The following is a 19,991-nucleotide window of genomic DNA, read 5'->3' as shown; positions in this document are numbered from 1 at the left end:
CAGAGAGGGCTCACTATTAAGTAAACTATTGTGCTGAAAGTTCCCCCAGATTTATTCTAGGTGCTACTATTCAGTTCCAGTTTCTTTTTATTAATCAGTGTGGTGAGATTTCTGGTTGCTTGGAAACATTGCTTAGAAAAGAATGCTCGAAGGCATTCTAAAGATGGAAGGACCATTTCTACAAATGTTCCTTCAGATCCTCCTTGTTCTTCATAATGGAATCCTTGGCTTTCAACATGACATATTCTAGTTACATGCTGGGATTAGTGGGGCTGATTACTGGGGCCTATGAGGGAGTATAATATTTGCTAGGGATGGATGGAGCAGAGTGGTGAAAGAGATGAGATGTGTTTATATGAATGAATAAAAACAGACTTGGAAAACCAGTGGAATGATAACCTCTGCCTTTGAAGTCCCCTTACAGCAATCTTACTGAACCTATCATGAAAGGAGAGACAGTGTCTTCCACTTGAATGTTCTTTCCTATGGCCTAGTGCTAGTCAGTACATTGGACCTTAGCTTTCTGGGTGTTAATGGAGTTCCTTTCGTGCAGTCTGTCATTTGTGTGGGCATTTAACTGGCTACCAGAATATTTATGGTACCAAAGGGCACAAGAAAACAGAGGAACCAAAGAAGAGAGGGCATAATTAATACAGAAGACAGGATACTTTTGAGTGAAGAAGTATGGACCTAAGTTATTCTGTGGTGATATGGAAGGTGAACCAGTTGGATTCTCTGTTGGAGGCAAGATAGGTAAAGGAGATAGCCTTTGGGTTCTTAGTTGGTGTGTTTGGTTTGATCCAGCAGTTTAGGAATGACAAGTGGAGGACAGGTGAAACTTAAAACTGGAGGGCATGTACTTTTTAGAGAGGGCATCTTGTGGATCCCTTGACAGAAAGGAGGTTTCTCCCAAATTACAACCTTGAGGCTCGTAATATTCATTTTGGGGTATTCTTAGGGGCAGAGTTGCAGAAGGTGATAGAGCAGGTGTTCACAAGATGTCAGATTAAAGTAATATGTCAACTCAGTAGGCTACACGCCTATCAGTGAAATCATGCTAGAAGTTGTGGTCAATGTATATGTTAGGTGGCATCACTGTATATGGAGAACCATTCTACAAGTGAACTCAGATTAGGCACCTCAGAAGTCGGAAGACCCATGGAGATCAAGAATAGGCAGGAACAATAAATAGATACAATCTCTGATTTCATTGAAATCTCAAAGTTATTCCGAAGTAGGCCTCATTATTTTTCTTAACCTGTATGACCTCTATAGGGGCTGAGAAAAGCCTGATAAGTTGAATATTAAGTTGATGTCAAAGTGCTCATGAAAGCCTAGGCCGGAATGTGGGCTGTAAGACACACGTTTTTTTTTGCACAGTTGTAGGTGTGGTTGGGACATAGCTCTTTATTTTTAAGTAATCTTTACAACCAACATGGGGCTCAAAATTACAACCCCAAAATCAAGAGTCACATGTTCTGAATGAGCCAGCCAGGTAGCCTGGGAAACAGCTCTTTAGATCTGGGAAGTTCCAAGACTGAAGTAAAGCCAGTGGTTAGTCAGGCTGTGGGCCTCCAACTAGGATCCTTATAATCGGGAAGTAGCTTGGGTAGCGGGTGGCAGTACCAAGCATTCAGCAGATTCCTCCACGGGCATTATGGTAGGGATGGTTTCCTGGATCTCTGACTGCCCCACACCTGGTAAGTTGCATTGTTGGCCTGCATTAGTGTAACCCCGAGTTATGGGGGAGGCCATGCCTCTTGACTTATACTTAGTCCATAAAGCTGCTATATGATGATCTAAAATTGTCTCCTGTAGGCAACTATTCATAGTTCTACCAGATATAGATCAACTGTTCTTGTTGGTGAAGTCTGGGGTACTGTAAACCTGGGTGAGTCCTTTCCCTCCTCCTTTGCCTTAGTGAATAATATGAGTGGACCTATAAGGGTTTAGACATATTGACAGCCATGTATCTATTTTTGCAGCAAAGGTTTACTAATCCTGACAGCTTGGAGGGAGCTAGGGCATAGATTGGGGTAACCAAGAGCACAGGTTAGGGGGATCAGTTTTAGAAGAAAGCCTTTGAGTCCCTTGCAGAACTAAAACAGTATGAAATATGTCATTTCCACACAGCAGCTAGCTGGTCCTGACCCTTCCTCTTAAAGGAGCTTTGTATAGCATTGGTTAACTTTTATCAATAGGAACACACCAAATTTGGGGGTTAATATTGCTGGAAGGGCCAAACGGTAACAACCAAGCTAATTACGATTAATAAGTGGGGATCTGAACCTTCCAAGAGGAATGTCTTACTCTTTTTTGAGACAGAGGATAAGAGAAACCCAGCCTAAGCTACTTTCCTCTATCACTAAGAACGACTTTGAGCTGAGGGGAAGGGACTAACCAGTTTATAGGTGAAATTGTTGCTTTCTCTTAGTTTTTTGATAGTCCTGGGTTACCCAGTACAGATCTTGTGAATTAAGAGAACCATCTAACAGGGAATAGTTGATCACATTTAAAATACCTTCCTTAAGATTATATCACTTTGGGGTGCTTGGGTGGCTCAGTTGGTTAAGCGGCTGCCTTCGGCTCAGGTCATGACCCCAGGACCCTGGGATCAAGCCCTATGTCGGGCTCCCTGCTCAGCAGAGAGCCTGCTTCTCCCTCTGCCTGCTTGTGCACTCTCTCTCTGTCAAATAAATAAAATCTTAAAATAATATATTTAAAAAAAGATTGTATCACATTAATCAGTTTCTACTTACATTTTCATGATGAGGAAAGGGAATTGGGAAGAGCTACACAAGAGGATCTTCCTGGGGCGCCTGGGTGGCTCAGTCGTTAAGTGTCTGCCTTTGGCTCAGGTCATGATCCCAGTGTCCTGGGATCGAGCCCCGCCTCGGGCTCCCTGCTCGGCGAGAAGCCTGCTTTTCCCTCTCCCACTCCCCCTGCTTGTGTTCCCTCTCTCGCTGTCTCTCTGTCAAATAAATAAAATCTTAAAAAAAAAAAAAAGAGGATCTTCCTATGGCATCGACAATTAGAAATAATATACTGTCTACTGTGCCTCTTTTCATGAATAGCTATTGAGTTTTAGCCATACTTGCATCTTCAAAGTAAGGTGAGACTAAGTACAGAGGTTCCATCCTTGGCTATTAACTGAATTTCACCCGCATTTGGTTTATGGCATAGATTACTCACCATAGATTTTAAAGTCCACAGCTCCTCACTTAAGAACAGGAAGGTATGAGATGTCAGGATGTTTCAGGAAACCAAGGGTGCCATCTGCAAGAAGAAAATTAGAGCTCCAAAGAAAGATGAGCTCTGCTTTCAAGTTATGAAGGATTTTTGGATGAAACATCTGCAGAGAGCCTGGAAGACTCACTGCGTAAGCTGGAGGGACAGCTCTAGGAATAACTGGAAATGGATGATGCCACCTTTCTTAGTGTACGGTATGGGGAAAATGGTACTGTCCTTACTGTGCTACCATACCTAAGGCCATGCCTTGTGCATGTACCCTTCATTAGTTGACAGTCACTGGTTTATGGGATTTAACATGAAGATGAACCTTCAAAAACTAGTTTATGGTTGACTGTTAAAGATTAGAATTTCTGTTAGTACATTCAATAAAAATATAACTACACATTTTTCCTCAACATATTTTAAAAAGTGTAATAACATTTTGGAAAACATAAGATAGTTTCAGTAATTTGGCTTCCTTTGAACTAGTGTAGAAGAGTCTCTTGGTTAAAAAGCTATAAATATTAAAGATATAAAGTTAATAAGAATGTTACACACTTTGGGATAAATCACTAAAATAATACAAATAGAATGTATTTCTTTCAAGCCAGATGAAAAATGTTAAAACTCAATCCAACAGAAGTCAGGAAGGAGAAAAATGAAAAATATGGTAAAAGAAAACCCATAATAAGACGTAGAAATAAGTATAATTACAAATATTTTAGAATTGTAATAAAATATAGGATGAATCTTCTTTCAAAAGACAGCAATGTTCATGCTTAAATTAAAAAGTTAGCTATATGTAGTTAAAAAGTATATACTTAGAAAATGAGACATGAAGAAACACTAGGCATATAAATAAACCAAGAGAAAGCTGGTACTGTAATTTTTTTTTTTTAAATTTTATTATGTTATGTTAGTCACCATACAACACATCATTGGTTTTTGATGTGGTGATCCACGATCCATTGTTTTCGTATAACACCCAGTGCTCCATGCAGTACGTGCCCTCCTTAATGCCCATCACCGGGCTAACCAATCGCCCCCCACCCCAAAAACCTGTTTGTTTCTCAGAGTCCATAGTCTCTCATGGTTCATCTCTCCCTCCAATTCCGCCCCCCCCCATTTTTCCCTTCCTTCTCCTAATGTTCTCCATGCTGTTCCTTATGTTCCACAAATAAGTGAAACCATATAATAATTGACTTTCTCTGCTTGATTTATTTCACTTAGCATAATCTCCTCCAGTCCCATCCATGTTGATGTAAAAGTTGGGTATTCATCCTTTCTGATGGCTGAGTAGTATTCCATTGTATATATGGACCACATCTTCTTTATCCATTCATCTGCTGAAGGGCATCTCGGCTCTTTCCATAGTTTGGCTATTGCGGACATTGCTGCTATGAACATTGGGGTGCATACGGCCCTTCTTTTCACTACATCTGTGTCTTTGGGGTAAATACCCAGTAGTGCAATTGCTGGGTCATAGGGTAGCTCTATTTTTAAATTTTTGAGGCACCTCCACACTGTTTTCCAAAGTGGCTATACCAACTTGCATTCCCACCAGCAGTGTAAGAGGGCTCCCCTTTCTCCACAACCTCTCCAACATTTGTTTCTTTCCCTGTCCATTTTTGCCATTCTAACTGGTGTAAGGTGGTATCTCAATGTGGTTTTGATTTGGATTTCCCTGATGGCTAATGATGATGAACATTTTTTCATGTGTCTGTTAGCCATTTGTATGTCTTCTTCAGAGAAGTGTCTTTTCATATCTTCTGCCCACTTTTTGACTTGATTATTTGTTTTTTGGGTGTTGAGTTTGAGAAGGTCTTTATAGATCTTGGATACCAGCCCTTTATCTGTAGTGTCATTTGCAAATATCTTCTCCCATTCTGTGGGTTGCCTCTTTGTTTTGTTGACTGTTTGCTTTGCTGTGCAGAAGCTTTTTATCTTGATGAAGTCCCAAAAGTTCATTTTTGCTTTTGTTTCACTAGCTTTTGGAGATGTATCTTGAAAGAAGTTGCTGTGGGTGATGTCAAAGAGGTTACTGCCTATGTTCTCCTCTAGGCTACTGTAATATTAATAGTAGACAGTCTATATTGAGAGGGAAAACCATTACTAAAGATAAAGTGAGACTTAATATAAAGGAATAATGCACCAACAGGATATAACAATTAGGAACTTGTATGATCTAACAACATATTCTCAAAAGGTAAAAGTATAAAATTGAAAATAACAAATGTTCAAGTCTGCAAAAAAATGAAGTCGCCATTCATGAGTTCAGAGAAATTAGGCAATTAGAAAGTAAAATCTTAAACTAGACATTAGTAGTTCAGTCTTTAATGTTCACTACCAAGTGTATCATTACTGCTAAGTGTAGAAAAAAATAAAAATTTTACAGCAGGTAAGGTTTTATGACTCTAAAACTTTGACTTTTTCCATATACGCCTCTGTGAAAATATCTTGCTTTTTAAATAGAAATGTCAGCAAATATACCTGTTCGGTAAGTCCTCTCTTTGGATTAAAAGGGGAGAATCCCATGGTCATAATTTTGCCACATTTTTTTGTTTTTAGTTCACAGTAACAAAGGTGAAGGGAGAGAACCAGTGGTTCTATGTTCCTTGATTGTGTTCTCTCATTTTTTCCCCCATCAACTCTGAAGTATTTTTCTTTCTCTGTTTAGTTGGGGCACAGTGAGATTAAGTAATTTGGCTAGGTTATAGCTTGTAACCTATACAGAGGAGCCTGGACTCAGATTTGTCTTGATGCCAGAGCTGCAGCATCAACACCACAACCAATACAACCACTGAGTATACTAAGGGCATTGTATTGTGGGAAAGAGGAAGGAGTATAATCAGAGCCAAAGATCTGAAGATGAAAAGTCTAAATAAGAACCCTTAATTGAAATAAAGCAATGAATGTTTCAAGATGAGGAATTATTCTTGATAGCTAGATTATGAAATCGATGAGTGCCAAAACAGAAACTTAGGAAAAATACTTACCTTTATCATGAAATATATTTCTCTCTTGCTTTCATCATGAAGTATGATATATTCTCTCTTGCTTTCAGTAGTTTCCTTTATATCCTAAGCCTGCTTATGTGTGCTGGTGTAAATTGTTAAATATTTCAATAACTATAGTCTCTTTTTCTTTTTCCTTAAGATTATTTTGTTATTTTCAGAACACTGTTCCAAATTCTTGAATCCAACAGTCCTCTAAATGAAAGTATGCTGTCATAAATTTATGAATCTAAGTATTTTGAAATACTTTTTTGAATGAATACATTTTACTAATACTGTAAATACACATTCATCTCTAAACATGAAAACATGCCAGTATTCAAAAGTTTTATTTGAATTGACTATTATAGTAACCAAGCCAGAGAATTTTATTAGAGCTTACAAACACCAGAACTTTTTCATTTCATACATACAGTTTTACTACAAGTGAACTTATGAAAAGACTCATCTATTTACTAACAGTTTAAGTTCTATGAATTTACTGAACATTTATTACTGTATTCTTAGGTCTTTCCTCACAAGCCTGCAGAAACCAGATTAAATACCCTTTGACTCCAGTTATTACCAAAGCAAATACCTCCCTGTTAGCTAAAATGCTACATATTGAATAATTCCTAGTAAATTATCTCATACATGACAGTCAAAACATGTTCTAACTTCCCCTAATTAGAGATTTTATTATGAACTGCACAAAATGTCATATTTTACATTTTTATTGAAACATAGCTATTATCTTGGACATATGCTACACCTTGAATAAGTGTGATGAAACTTATGTTTATATGGATCTTTAAGCTATCATTTAAATTGTAGTTTTATGAAAATGTCTAAAAAAGTATTAAAGTCCTTGCTAACTTGGAAGCCAAGAACACCTACATCTTTATTCTATGTTTTAAATAACTTCTTCAGAGCTATGTTTAAATTCAAGTTACAAAGTCCAAGTTAGCAAGGCATGATGGGTACTTTTTCAGTATTTTTTGCATGGTAGATTATGACTTGTTAATACAATCAAGACTGGTGTATTATAAAAAATATATAGCATTTATAAAACTCTTAAAAAATATATATATATATAATTTTTTAGGTTGTCTTTGAAAGTCACTTACTGAAGCAGTTTATAAAGGCTTTCATTAAGCAGAGAATCTTTAGTCCTGAATTTACTGCATTAACTTTTTATATTTAAATCTGTAAAACTTATTTTATGGAAACTCCCTACATTTTTTAAAAAGCAAACCTTTTATTCCTGAGTTCAGTTTCATTTTATAACTCAGCACTGGAATGTAATTAAATAAATCAAGTAACAATGTGTAAGAAGCCTATTTTGGTATTATAGAAGAAAAATGTAAGCACTGAAATGAATTATTGAAAATATGTATGGTTCATTGCATGAAAACTGATGGTTGGATTTTCATACCATTTAAAATATGGACGGAGTATTTTTTGCTGAATATAAAGGAAAAAATCTTAACGTTCATTGTGACATTGTGTGACCTAGCATTAAAAAATAATTTGTTAGTTAGTAATCCTCAAACTAGAAATATTTTTTATTTAAATGTTGCCCACATAAAAATCAGCCTCTAGAAGATAGTTAATTTATAGCAAATTTTAAATAAAACATTTTTGGATGTAACTGATGTCATAAAATTAGTTTTCTATCCTAAGGAGAATATATAGGACTTCTTCCTTTTTCCATAATCTATGGAGACCATCTAAAAGTAGAGCTATCCATTCTGGGGCACAAAAGCCAATATAAATGTATAACTAACTGTGTGTAGCTAAGTGTAAAAATTAGGAAATCAACCTGATCTCAGAAAAGCAAAGGAAAAATAGCGAAAACTTACTGCTTAACATCAAGAGTAGTGAGAAGGGGACTAGCCAAGGTCAACCAAGTTATCAAAACCCATCATTAGTAAGTCTGTAGAGGTAGATGTTTTAAATACTCATAAGGGAAGGTAGATTAAGTACTCAAGATCTCAAGAGTTTTAAACAAGTCATTCTCTAAAGATAGATACATAGGGCACAGGCATAAAAATCTAACTGGTAAAACATTGTTGCTGAATTTATTTTCAGTTTTCCTTTGGCATAGACATTTAGGATATTATATGTGTTATTTTAATTGAAAGCTATTCTCATAAACAGTTGGATATAGCCTGAATAAAATAATCCTAAGGTTAACTTTAATAGTCAGCATTTAGATAGTATAGGAAAAATTTACTTGTATTGGTATCTTTTAAAAATAATTTGCACAATAGGTCAGATAATAAGGATTTTAGAAAGTTTCTTTTATGTGTTGCTAAAAATATTTAAGTGTATATACTGTATAGTTTGCTTTGGTACCAAAGTTAGACATGTTAAAAACAAAGATCCTAAATATGATTATCAAGAAACACATTGAAAGTATTAAAACCATCTCAAATTGTTGATGTATACTTTAAATTATTATCCTTCAGATGTTTTCTCTAAAACATCAAAGGAAAAAAATACACTTTTTTGGTAATACTTTTTGTGTTAAGTATTTCCTTTATATAGTATTATTGGTCATTTCAGAACTGTGTGAGACTAAGGATGAAGGTTTAATCTCTATATCTTTGTCCATTTTGATATCCTGATTTGTAGCAAAAAGGACCTTGATAGTTAAAAGCTAAAACATTTATCTCTTTAAGGTATTAAATTTGTTTTTGCTATTATTGGTATCTTACATTCTCTATAAAATAAGAGCCAGATATCACAGTTTAAGCATAACAGTGTTTTGGTTTTTTTTTTGTTGTTGTTTTATATTAATGACTTTCATACCATCTCCATTTTTCTGTAATTTATATCTAGAGAGAAAAATGAAGTAATATTAATATAATCTTTATGGAAGTGAATTAATGCTCTGTGAAAGTATATCAGTACGTTTTGGTAAAGAGTACAATTGCCTAAAATAAATTAGCTAAGAAAAATACTTCAAATAGAAATCTTTCTTTGAAGGAAAATGCAATTACTCTTGGACTCTTGAAATTTACAAAAGTTTTAGAACAAAAATGCCTTGGTATGTACTGAATAAGCCTGAATAACAAATACAGGATTAAAATGAAAATGCCAGACAAGTGGAGTATTAAATAGAATATTTCATGATATTTTTGACTAGGGCTCTAATTATAAAATACTGGACCTTAACACATAGCATGTTACTTTCAGAATAAAGGTAGCAAAATAAAATATTCTCAATAGATGGAGTGGACTTAGAATGTGCCAGAATAATTAATATGACCATGCTATTACATTTTATTCCTCCACCTAAATATTTTAGCATAGAAACATTTTGACAATATACTCAAAAAGTAGATACATAAGTGGATAATTCATTATCCTTTATGAGGCAAGATAAAAAAATTAAGTTATAATGGGTTATCTTTCTAACATATGAAGGTTTTAATATATAATATTATAATATATATAATAAGAATATATATAATTCTTACTCTTTTCCAACAGAAGTGCAAACTAGCTTTAGTTTTTGTAGTATACATGAAATTAAAAAGTGAAACAATAAGACTCTTTTCTACTACTGTGCAATCAAATTTCAATAAATGCTAGAATAAATTTACATGTAGTCAATTTAAGTGTTGCTTATTTATATAACTTTTAATTGTTTTATTATCAATCCAGTTTTGTATATAAGGAATATAATGTTTTTACAGAAGAAAGTTGGGATATACATTAAACAGCATTTAAAGAAAAGTTGGCATGGCAATTTTTTAATTTTAAAAAGTTCTACCTAGTGCTGCATTTTTTAATTATAAAAAACTTTCAATTCTGAAAGAGCAGACAGTCATAGCTTCTTTGTATTTAAAAGATGAAACATAATGTTATGGGTTAAGTTTTATTCAAAGTTAACATTTTGAAAGCCTAGAAACCTCACAAACTAAGACCTGAATGAAAGATAAAAAGGAATAATGATAGTGTCACAGTGTTAAAGGAAGAAATATGTATTGAATCTGACATGATATATGCAGTGAATACTTATATACTTGCTAAGATGCTATAAGAACCCTTATACTTTTGGTATGAATGACAAAAGAGGGCCAGAAATAGAGATATCTTTAAGCATATTTAAGAGTAGTGTCTACTCTGGTCATAGTAACTGGTATAAAATAAATGGTCATAATATGACAGATTTCCAGATATTATATATACAAATTATCTTTTACATATATTAATATCTGTCAAAATTTCTAATGTAAATCTAGAGTTTGAACTGTTTTATAAAAAATATTTAATGTAAGTGAAATAAATATACACAAACCTAAATACAGCAAAGTCAAAATGATGTAGAAACTAGAATCTTCTACATACATTCTCTCTCTAGCAAGAAGTGTTTTTTTGAATTTGCCATATTTCAGTAAATGGCCTGTTGCTATGTATATTCTGTATATGCTATGGTTATGTCTACAAATATGAAACATTTGGAATAAATCTGAAAAATCCAAACACCAAAAATGTTTTTAAGTGCTTATATAGACGTTATCATGTTGATAAGATAGCCAGATGATGACCACATTTTTCAAACTTTCTCAAAATACTTGTTGTTTTATAGATATAACCTTTGTTCTCTTTGTTACAAATTATAAGTCTATGTTACTTAAATGTGTGTGAATTAATAAAGGAAATCATGATTTTATCCTGCACCTCCAATGTTCTGGCTACTAAGGTTTCTTTAATGCCCTTAAAAAAGCAAAAACATTTTATGTTAGGCACATCCAAACCCCTCATATTTGTTACCAGACCACACATGGGGCTAGTTGTTTTCTATTATTGGATAAAATAGTTATCTAAGACTCACTTAACAGAATCAGTAGAGGAAGGTGGAGTAAGAACTGAATCCTCTGCTCTGAAATCTTTTCTAGGATGAAATTTTGGGCTTCAGTAATATCGAGGTTGCAAACCTACAGACGAAGGTTGAGAAAAGCTTATTCTCACAGAATGTAACCTTGGTTCCTATTAAGAGATTTAAAGAAAATTAGGGTTTTAATGCATTTTAAATGGTTCTTATTTTATAATTACTTAAGGGAAAAATTTAAAAAATAGTATTAACTGGGCCTGGATTCTGAGGAGAGGTGTGCTTTAAGAAATTCCCACTATAAAGAGTGGGCTACCTTAAAACCTGCTGGGGGACCAGGCTGTATCCTAGGGCTTTAACAAAGACTCACTACAAAGGATCTGAGAACGGCCATATCTAATGGTATTTCTAAATTATTAGGTTATACTTCCTTTATGTCATCCCTGAACTTTGGTAAAGATATGCTTCAAAGGAAGATTTATGTACTTAGTTATATATAAATTAGATCCCATGGTTGAGAAAGCAACTATCCAGAGAAAATCAGGGAATTATTAATAAACTTTCATATTACTAGAGTAACATTTTATCCTGTTAAGTAAAACCCAATGAACAGATTGTGTTCCAACAAATGATTTTTTTATTTGATCCACCACTGAACATAATGATTGTTAGAAGATACTGCTTTGGTCAAGATAGTTGAGAATAGGAAAATTTCAGCTAAGGTGTTTTTATAATGAGTAAATGCCTACTTTAGAGCATCAGTGTTTAGCCAAATCCTTTTGCCTAAAAATCTCATCATTTGTTCTGCTTTAAATTATCTGTGTTTGAATGTTGTGATTCAAGAGGAATGCATGCATCAAGCCTGAGTTTATCTAATAAAGCTGATTAAAACTTCAGAAATAGCATGAAGTCTAAGTCAGTTGCCCAGCCTGAATCTGACAACAGAAGTTTAATGCCAAGTGTTCAAGCACTTCTTCTAAAAACTTAAATGGCAACTTATATATAGTTAGGGGAAATGAACTGAAACTTCTAATATAAAAGGTAAAATTTCTCCAAAGAGGCATGGTTGATTATATATTCTGCTTTCTGTGATTTGGGCACAGATGCCACTCTACTGACCTAGCAAGACTCTGAGCATGTCTACTAACAATGTAACAACTTGCAATGTAACTTGTAACAACTATAAGAATAGGTTAATTATCAGGAGTAAGTCATAAAAACAATAGATAATTTTATAGTGTATCAAACCTAAATGCTTCTAGGGTTAAAATGTTTTTAAATTTTGGGGTTACACTTCAGGATAATTTGTGAAGGTTTAAAATAGTCTAACCAGAAAAGAAACATTTATAAGGTATAAGTTAAAGATAGTTACCAAAAACAGTGTTTGAGAAAATTTACTCCAATGATGACATGCTGTACCTAACCTTAGGCACTGTTTCAATTTTTGAGCTAAGGAGACTTTAGTAGGCAATTATGATAATGATCCTTTTATCTTAGAATCACACATCTTATCAATATAAAGAGTGGCATGAGTTTGACCCTTGTATTAAGATGTAAAAAAAGAAAACTAGAATAGTCCTTTCTCAAAATGGCAAACAATACATGGAGGGTCTATACAAAGACTGATAAATGTCTACATTGCAGTTATTAGCAAGAAGAATGGAAAGGAAGAAGAAAAGCAACCAAAGGCTTGTTTTTGTTGGTGGATTTTATGCTTCCAAAAACGCGTGGAAATGGCCATGTTCCCAAAATATAGAGTAGATGGCACCACTTATGGGTATCTTTTGCTATCAGAGGGATTAAAATTTTCAGAGATAAGTTAAAAGGCCCTTCTTCTCACTTTGTGTTCCTTCTTATATTTCCCAGAATGCTGAATTGCACAGCACTTTAAAAGAAAATTTTGATTAACAATCTAAAAAATAAAATTATAGGGCAATTCTGTTTTCCACTGTTTTGGTTAGGAAGCTGTTCATACTTCAGTTACTGGCTAAAAGCATGAGTGAACAGTTTTATGTTTATCATAATTTGGTTATTTTAGAATTGAAATATTTTCTGATTCTGAATCTCAGATGCTTAAGGGATTAGAATAGACATTTTGATCTAAGATTTAATTTGTATAAGATTTAATTTTAGTGATTCAACAAAAGATGGTCCGTAACTCTTGGACTGGGCAAAAATTATTTCTAAAAAGTATTATGTTCTCTAAGGATCCTCCCCTCTCAGCTCCTCTACTCCCCAGAAACCATTTGCCTCCTTACTGGTGAAGTTTATTAGTAATCAAAAGTCTGGGTTCTGCCACTTAATAGTAATGTCATTTGGGGCAGTTCTCTTACTCTAAGCCTCGCTTCTTTTATAAAAGTTGCCTGATTATTTCTCAAATATATTGAGTGGACAAAATGAGATAATATACATGAAGTCTTTGTAAATTATAAAGTGCTATAAAAATAAGGGGTTATTCTTGCTTTGGAATAAAAAGGTAAGCAAAAATATAAGCAAGATTTTATAGCAAATTATCAACAGAGTTAATATAATTTTTATAAGGAATATTATCATGGACTTTAATCTTCAATGACTAAACCAAAGCTTTTCTTGAGAACTACCTAGTTATCATATAGCAAATTTAGTTACAAGGTTAAGTTACCAATATTTTAAGACTGATATCTTGAGTATTTTCCACAGTTGTAGACTTTGTAGTTTTCAAGTTAATATGATTCTATGATTTAGTGTTTATAACATAGGGAAATAGGCTTATACCTAAACATAATTCAATTTATATAGCTGTTATCAATGGCTAAACCAGAAATCATAAAGCTTCAAGGGCTAAGGTAATAGAGGAATTAAGGCCTATCCCTTGAGGCTTAAACCCTTTCTAACTATACTTTTTGATCCCAGTTTAATGTTACATTCATTTTGTAGTATATTAATAGTGTTACCAACATTCCAATTTCCCTGGGGCATTCTAGGTTTATGCCTATATATTATTAGAATATTTTTGAAAAATAGTCTTTGAATAGAATGATTTTATAGGTATATTATTATCAACTTCTTCATTGGTTAATAAGTATATTTCAAAAAATTGTATCATTTTAATTACTTTTGGTGTCCCCTTTCACTCTCAAATGTCCTGATTTAATGATGAATATATCATTTCCACATATAGTAAGAACTTGGAGCAGAGATTAGCAAAGTCGAGAACGATTTCTACAAAGAAAAGTGAAAGCAGAACTTCATATGATTGACAAAACATCAGAGGACCTTGTCCATAGGTAAATAGCTTTGATTTCTATAAAGGTAATCAAATCAAGCCTGTCTGCTGCTCATCAATGAAGTTGGGAGTGAGATTCAAGAGGAAATAAGTGCTGGAGAACAAGGACTCCTAATTCCGAATCCATATAATCATATTTCAGAGAAGGTTAAATCTAATATTCATATTAGAACTTGGCGAATTTCTGAGTATGTAATTATTTGAGAAAAAATGTAGTTACATTCTTACACATGACTCTATTCAGATAGACCCTAATTAAATTTTGTCTTATTATAATAGAATGAATTGTACTTTATTAACAGTAGAGTCAAGATTCTTTTGAACCTGCATGACCTGAGATTAAATCATGTCAGTGAAAACTATATTGTTGGTTATCTTTACCTACAGAGTATGACTATGTTTAGTTTGAAGGATGTTTAATAAAGAAAGGCCAAGTGAATGATTTATTTGAAGAAATGATCTTTAGAATAAATTTTGGATATTTTCCCAAATAATTTATCATTTAAAAGAAAATAAGAAAACTAAATTCTTTGTATTGGATTTACAACATTTAAGCAAAGGTGACAATGATGTAGAAAATAATTTTCAAGAAGCAAGTGAATGATTAAATGAGTTGTATAGTGTTAGGTTTATATCATAAATCAGAATCTTCAAAAGAAGTTTTTAACTTCAAAAACAAATCTGCTAAAGTGCAATTCAGAATGTCGGCATTTCATTATTATCTAGGGTTGCACCTACGAAATCCTTTGAGGAAACAGGATAGCCTTTTTGAAATTAAGAATAAGACATAGATGTACAAAAAGATGTGTATTAACTAACATACTCTGCATAGTTGCATCTGCTCTTTAGGAGTTAGACACAGAGGGAACTCTGCCTGATCATTATCTTTTAAAATTTCCTTTTTATATATTTATAATATATAAAGCAAAATAAATTAAAGATCAAAAGGATATAACATTCCACGTTAAGTAAAAGCTATCTTGGTTCTCTCTTTTTTCATACTTCCAAAATGCTCACTCTGTTATTGGAAAACACTGTGAGAAAAATAGAGCTTTAAGAGTACCAATAAGCTCAGAAATGAAAGAAGGAAAGAAGCTGTGAAAACCAATGACGACACTCTTAAGCATGAATTAGCTGCTTTTAAGCTGGATTCCTTAAGTCAAAACATCTTTCCCCATATTGCCTGATTTTTTTCTTTTATGTTAGATTATACTGTTAAAATTCTACAAATTGGATTGTTTGGTTTCATTGGAATTCCCTTTAATCCTATTCTTAGTCAAGTTGAAGCAAGGAAAGATCCTTGTTTTCTCTCTTGCTTTTATTTCCAAAATCTAGAATTCAAGTTAGTATTATTAGATTATATGTTTAGCCCAGTGTAGATATCTTCTGTAGGAATATCCTGTGAATTTCAACATCATTAAATATGGTTGGAATGGGGCAAAACTCTTCCAAAATTAAGTATACTTGATTGCATTTCTTTTCTTTCAGTTTAGAGCCACATTTGAAAACGAAACCAGAGATGACTGCATAAATAATGACTACACAGTAAATATCCTTAAGCCCTATCATTTTAAATCAAGAAAGTTAATTGAATTGGGTAGATAAGAAAAGAATCAGGGTCTCTAAAAATTTGGAGAAATTCTATCCAAAATAGGAAATAGAGGTACCTCAGAATGCTAATAGCCAGAATGGGGAAAAACCAGATGGAGGGAGGTCTTTCTCATTGTTAGCACACTCAGCTGTTTGTTTTTTTTAATTCATTCAAACAACAGGGATATGGTACTTGGAAAACAAGTTGGAAAGTAGACATTCAGATGAAAAGACAGGGAATTCTTTCCGGATCGAAAGAGGACAACTGGTAGGCTTAGGGAATTCATGGGACATGAAGAGTACAGTTTGATTTTTAGCTTGGAATTTTCCAAAGGGAAAACTTCTTAAAATATTGAAACCTATCAAAGATCTAGAGAAAAATGCCAGAGGAAAATAAATGCTAAAAGCTTTGAGACATTTATTTTGAAGCCTTTAGACTTTAGAGCAGAAACTTGACTCTCCTTATAAAACAAAATAACAACACAAAAAATTACCATCTTTTCAAAAGTGTTACTTTCCCCACAAAAGAAAAATTCTCGGAGATATATTTATCTTTTCTACTCCATGAAGGAAGAAATGAAGAAAAAAGTCAGTCTAATCAAAGGACATTCTTATTAAAAATTCACTTTTTAGGCCTACTGGAATCTTGTAGGTATATTCCAAATAAGTGTGAAGATCTAGGGCTTCCCAAATTTTCTCTGATGAGAAACAAAAACCAGTAAGTAAAAGGGTTGAAGTGAGGAAAAAACTCTTAGCAGGGAAGGAAGGGGAGGGATTTAGTTCCCTAGGAATAGGGAGGCAGCTTCTCATATCCCTGTTTTCCAAAGGAAAGAAGTACACCAAGACGTTTATGACTCATCTTTAGAGAAATACTAAATGATATTTACTCATGGGTACATACCTTGACAGAAATGCAAAACTGATGTTAACATACACTAGCTTCACTAAGAAAATTATGTACCAAAATATTAGTAAATAATCAAGTAGTGGCTTGTTTTAACTAAGAAATACATATCAAATGAGGAAAACTGACAAATCAGTAGATGGAAAAAATTTTAATTACATGTCTTAAAAATAAGTCAGTTGTCAATATAGTATCACTCACTAGCTTAGATAAAATATTTTAATGACTATTCAGCCTGTTACTGTGTATCTTTACTTCAATACAATCAGGCTTGGTATTATATTAGTTGATATTATTTTAAGCAGCATACCTAAAAAGAATGGTAAAACTGGAAAACCTTAATCTGTTAGTTCACTAATTTAAAATCGATGCCTGCTATTTATCCTGACAGGTCAGAAAGTAGGTATCAAGATAACCAGTATACAGAAAACTGAAGAAGGATTATTATCAGGTGGAAAGGACAAAAATGACAATGTGAAAACAAGTAGTCTTGAATGGCACTTGATTTCTGAGAGGAATCATAAGAATGCAGGAAATATTAGCAACTTTATGCAATACATAAAAGCAAAGAGACAAAAACACATATAGCAGGTCCAACAAACAGCAATAACTGTAACTGCTAATCAGAGAGTGGTACTCAACATGGAAGGACAGAGCTGATAGCATATTTTTAGGAATTTATGCATAGGAATGGAAACACTGAATAGAGTTGAAAGAAACAGCACTGATTAAGACTATTACACCCACGCTTTGGAAAATTTTGCTCCTTTCCCCAGAAGTCTATAGAGATTTCAGAATACATTTTAGTCAAAGTATAGGCCTATGGGGTCAACAATTTATTATCATAACAATAGGGAATGTTGAAGCATGATATCAAAGTTGGATTGGATGTCCCTGTAAAGTCTTTTCTAGTCCTTTGATTCTGTATTTTAATACTATCCAAATACTATTTCTGGGAAAGATATAAAATTTTTTTGTGTATATGACCCCAATTCATTATTTTAGTTAAATATAGCATAAATCCATGAAACACACTCCTACATCTGGGAGTTATGTATAAATTTGTTTGAAAATATTGTACTGCCATTTTTGGCAGAAATTTATAAAGCAAGTACTATAAACTAAATCATACCTCTTTTTCTAAGCCATCCTTCTGAAATCAGCTGCCAGGAAAGGAAGTTAAAGTCTTAATTTTCCAAGATCCTTTATCTTTTGACAAGCTACCATCTTTCTGATTGTATTAGAGATTTTGGGAAAACAGGTTGCAAAGTTATTACTTTGTGATTGGTACATGTATTTGTATTATCTATTTTACTCTAACACAGTGAATTTCAGATGTCTTCAGATTGACCTTTCAAAGTGGGAACTAAGTAAATAAAAACTTCTCAAATTTATGTGTAGAAGATATACTGCAGAAAAGAGAAAAATTAAAATGGGCTTTACTTAGTTATATAAGGAGAATTTTTACCCTCTGATTCTGTTTTTAGAAGTAACATGTTTGGTCTATCAAACCAGGCCATAAAGAAAGTTGATGATGTTTTCTATATATACAGGTTGACAATAAATTCTGCAGTTTTAATTAGCTTCTCAAAATAAAGCTAAATTCTAAGAAAGTGTATATGTATGAATTATATATATGCATATGTATATAATGTGTATATGTATATAATTTATATATGTGTATATACATAGTAGATGTGTGTATGCACATAATCTATACAGCTCTGTGGAAGAAACATACTTGGATATCAATTATTATCAAAATTCCTTATCCAATAATACATCATTAACTTTTATTAACAGTGCAGGATTTGTTTAGCATCATGTTTAACATTTTGAAAATCAAAACATTAACTTTTTTTGTTCTCAAGGATAGTTCTATTAAAAGATCTTTAACATCAGTGGTTAATAATGTTTATTTACAGAACAAAAACTTTTGATATTTCATTGTGGGACTTTAAAAGTCTATTAATATTTAATAAGTCTATATTTCTAAAAACTGAGAATAATGTGCATGGGATACTTGTATGCTAGTATATAATCATATAGTCCTACTGTTCTCATGAAACCACTTTGCTGGCAAACATATTCATTATGGTTTCAAAGAAACACCCTATTTGACTCACCAGTAAAATCTTTGGGATCTAAGTCCTATCATTTCTGCTTCTGCTGTTGAACATGTATATATTTGGGGATGGAAAAGGGGAGAGGAGAGAGATTTATTAAGGTAATGCCAATATTTGTGGATTTTCCTCTTCTGTCCTAAAATTAGGAAGTTGGTAAAAGAAAAGGCAAATGAATGTAAAATGGATTTTTTTATACTATTACAGAAATTTTAGTGATTAAAAACACTTAAGCTTTGTTCTGTAACTTTTGAACAATTTTATAAGAATTGGCTTTAGAATCAGAATTTAAAGTTTTCCTTTGGTGTAGGAAATAGTTTTGCTTTTTTATGAAAATAATTGTCTTTTTAAATATTAATAATATCTGCAATTGAATATATTGGTAACATATAAGAAGAAAAGTTCAAAAGATTAAAGCATTCAAAGAACGCCAAAATATAGTGGAATATCAGTCAGCATTATGGGATCATGTCAGAGGTGAGCCCTTCTTTTATCAAAGCAATTCTATTAGATGATCCATATTATATAAATTTTGGTACCAAATGGCTTATATTAGAGGAAGGCTGCAGCATTATCACAAATATGAGAGAAAAAGTTTAATACAGTCAAATTAATCACATGAAAAGGTAAGAACACTGATCATGTTGAATTTTTTCTAATATTTGGAAAATGTTATAAAAAAGTATAAATATTACTCAAATTTTGAAAACCATGGCAGAAGCAAAATTAAATAAGGAGTAGCAGTAACAAATAAAAACTTAGACAAAAGCATATTAAATGACAAAATAGCAAATAGTGGAACTGAATCATTAAGATCAAATGTACTTATACTAAAAGGCATGAAAGTATTAAAAATTCTATTAGAAAGGACTCATCCTAAATATTAAAATAAATAGCAAAGACTATTAAACATTACTTCTAAAAGACTGAAAGGAAAGAAATAACACAAAGCAGAGAAAATGAAAGACACCTCACTATTCCCAATGTGGTTATTATTTATGGAATGGATAAAACATGTTGTAGAAAATGTCACTACAGTTAG

At 32.9% G+C, this 19,991-nt stretch overlaps 1 protein-coding gene across 3 annotated transcripts in view; it reads left to right on the top strand.

The window, feature by feature from the left end:
* The window catches only part of MARS2 (methionyl-tRNA synthetase 2, mitochondrial), a 29,119-nt gene that overhangs the window by 3,458 nt on the left and 5,670 nt on the right, over positions 1-19,991 (top strand). Inside the window, exons 2-3 of one of the 3 annotated variants that reach the window (XM_035007454.1) lie at positions 14,228-14,333; positions 15,821-15,877. The gene's annotated coding sequence lies outside the window, so the exon portion shown is untranslated. Of the gene's footprint in view, positions 1-14,227; positions 14,334-15,820; positions 16,339-19,991 lie in introns of those variants that run through there. The other 2 variants (XM_035007456.1, XM_035007453.1) reach the window with 2 other exon arrangements.

The sequence above is a fragment of the Mirounga leonina genome, unplaced genomic scaffold, assembly GCF_011800145.1.
Source record: "Mirounga leonina isolate KUSES-001 unplaced genomic scaffold, KU_Mleo_1.0 Mir_151, whole genome shotgun sequence".
NCBI lineage: Eukaryota > Metazoa > Chordata > Mammalia > Carnivora > Phocidae > Mirounga > Mirounga leonina.
Note: the sequence above shows the minus strand (reverse complement) of the source record. Positions and strands in the feature narration are given on the sequence as shown.